The sequence below is a fragment of the Etheostoma spectabile genome, unplaced genomic scaffold (genome assembly GCF_008692095.1).
Source record: "Etheostoma spectabile isolate EspeVRDwgs_2016 unplaced genomic scaffold, UIUC_Espe_1.0 scaffold271, whole genome shotgun sequence".
Taxonomy (NCBI): Eukaryota; Metazoa; Chordata; class Actinopteri; order Perciformes; family Percidae; genus Etheostoma; species Etheostoma spectabile.
In genome coordinates, this window is record NW_022605575.1 from 575,045 (window position 1) to 578,015 (window position 2,971).

General features: G+C 38.5%; 1 protein-coding gene across 3 annotated transcripts in view; it reads right to left on the reverse strand.

Moving 5' to 3' along the window:
- The window catches only part of LOC116685813 (CUB and zona pellucida-like domain-containing protein 1), a gene marked incomplete at its 5' end in the record, with an annotated part of 16,157 nt that extends 14,029 nt beyond the window's left edge, over positions 1-2,128 (reverse strand). For all 3 annotated transcript variants that reach the window (XM_032510773.1, XM_032510772.1, XM_032510774.1), the window contains 1 exon segment: positions 2,001-2,128.
- Between the last annotated feature and the right edge of the window lie 843 nt (positions 2,129-2,971).

The following is a 2,971-nucleotide window of genomic DNA, read 5'->3' on the forward strand; positions in this document are numbered from 1 at the left end:
TTCTCCTCAGTACATCAAAGTATCTGGCCCTCCAAACGATGTCTCAAAGAAAGTCTCCGGCTTTAAAACCACTGTCTCACAGCAAGTATCCAGCTTTTTAAACGATGTCTCTAAGAAATTATCAGACTTTTTAAATGATGTCTCAAACACGGCGTCCAGCTTTTTAAACGATGTCTCAATGACAGCATCTGGGCTTTGTAAATGATGCAAGAGGTAAGTTTGTTCATGTGATCTTTGTCATTATTTGGTTACCTGAAGTTTTGGTAATTGGTCTTGTGTCCTTCTGTTTTTTCTCAAAAGGAGCCAGAGGGTCATCAACGCTAAAGTGACTCCGTGATTTGGGACAGGAGTTTTAAATGTGAACTTAAATAAATTTGTATCTTAAATGCTCTTGGCTGGTCAATGAGACTTCATGAACATGTATGTACCTCAAATTGCTCAAAGAACTGTTGCAAACTTGATATAGGGCAGGATCCATGAGCTGCTAGGTTGGCCCTAGTGTGAGGGTTTGAGACTGAAATGCATCTTTAAACGTTTAGCACTGCATAAAGGTAGTGCTCTACATGGTTACAAAGGACATTTCAGGACCACAATGACAAATGAAAATAAAACACATGTTAAAATGCTTGGATTACATTTTTGACCAGTGATTCAGTCAAATTCTCAACTGAGGGACCCTGACTTCAGAGCCTGCACATCTAGTCAGAGCCCTGAGGCTATGCTCCAGCTCTTAGGGGGGCTGTACTGTAACTGGGACCTGAACTTTAGTGTAGTCCAAAAAAATCTTACCAAAAGTTTGACACTGTAGAATTTGGCAAACCCTGGACCACTTAGCAAATGTTCACTTTTGGAAAGTGGTTTATTAAATCTTAACCAGAACTTATTACCGGTGAGAGGCTGATATGATCTAGTATGTTAGATGGGCAGCTCAATTATATACAAGCTGAAGACATGAACCTCTTTGAACATGATTTAGGCTTTAATATTTAAATCAAGGGGGTAGTGGAATTTAGCCAGGAAAAATGGAGCGCCATGCAGCAGTGAGTTAACTTTAGGGAAGGGATTGTAGTACAAACCAGCGTTTCCAGGGTGAAAATATTTTTAAGTGAACTTTGCTCTCCTTGAAAGGGCTGTTAAATTGACACCACATTTTGTAAAACTTGTCACTTTTCCCAAAGTATTTTGTTTAGAAGCTTTCTTACATTTGTCACTTTGACGTTTTCTTTCTCACTTTTTAACAATGTGTTTGTCGATTACTTTGGACATTTTTGTTTTTTCCTATATTTTTATCAGTGTTAAATCTTTTTTTCTTAAAAGGATATAAAATTAAAACACCCAAATTCAATGAAAAAAGTGAACTAATCCTTTAACTTGTGAGGAGCGGAACCATCCATGTTTATTTTTGTTGACAATTTGGTTGAAGGAAACTCAAATTTCAGATTTAGAAACTTTGAAAATGAATCAAAATCCAGAAACATCAGATTTAACCCTTGTCCACATTTTTCAACTTTTGACAACATCTTGTGCACTATTAGTTTTTTTTCAGCTTATTGTATTATCTTTTAAGTTTTTTTTTCCTTTTGTGTTGCTTTCTTCTAAATTTTTCCGACATTTTTGTCACTTTTACATTTTGACACGTTTTTCCCCCCCCCATACAAGTTTTACACACATTGGAATTCAAGGACACTCAACCTAATTTTTGAGTGTGAAAAGCAGAAACATGCTAAAAAATTGAATAAAAAATCCCACATTTAATGAAAGTAGTGTACCGAGCCTTCATTTTACTCAAAGAGCATTAAACAGAACCATCCATGTTCATTTTTGGCAATTTCTGATATGGACATTCTTTAAAAAATGGGTCAAATTTGACCCCGAAGACAACAGGAGGGATACTAGCACTACATCGACAGGGAGGCTGTTACTGCCCAATACAGATGACTTTTATAGGCCTACCTTAAGTAGAATACATACTGCTGATAATAGTTACTTACATATTTGACCTGATGGAGGCTGTGACGCGTTTCAGCCCAGATGGCAGATGGAAGGGAGCTGCAGCGTCCTTAATGTCCACGGAGAGTCTCGCAGCGCCGGACTGGGCTCAGACTGAGGGACAGGGAGCCGATCTGGGCTTAGACCCAGAGTCGGGGTGGGGGGGGGGAGAGAGAGTAGGGGAGTGAGCAAAGTTTTAACTCAATCCTAGGATCCACATTTGAATCTCTAGCCTAAGTCTGGTTTTTAAAACTAAAATGTCCCAAATAAATTGGTTTTCTTTTTAAAATCAATAATATCAATACTGTTAATCCTATTAGTGTGACTTTCTATCTTGCAAAATCAATATTACTTCCTCGACATTTTAAAGGTGTTTTTATTATGTCAATAACAACTATAGGTTTTCTAGAATGTCTTTGGAACTCATTCCCATCCTAAAATAAAATCATCAAATCATCTCCGTCCATGACTGCAGCTCTAGCTTGATCTGGGCAGCCTACAGTATGTGCCCCACAACCGCCCGCTTCACACGTCCTTATCCCCAAAATACTATTTTGGTTCCACAAAAATAGTATTTAATGGCCCTAAATTAGTATTTCATGGCCATAAATTAGTGTATTGTGACAACAAATTAGTATTTCGTGGCCACATTTAGTATTTTGTGGTCACAAATTAGCATTTTTTGGCAACACATAATTAAATTTTTTGGGATGTGATATCTGAGGCTCCGTAGAGTCTATAACGTTTAGCCTACATATTGGGGTGGACATCCGACCTCTTCTGACCCCTCCATGATTTTCTAAGTTTCTAAACTTGCAAAATAGCAGGGTGTTCAAATACTTATTTTCCTCACTGTAGATCTGGTAATGCCAGACAGCTTGCCCACTGCCACAGCTCAAAACCACCTCGGGCCAAGACTGCCTGTAGCTGGTCCACTCGGCCTTTGGCATAATCATTGGAAGCTACACCCTGCAGATGGTTG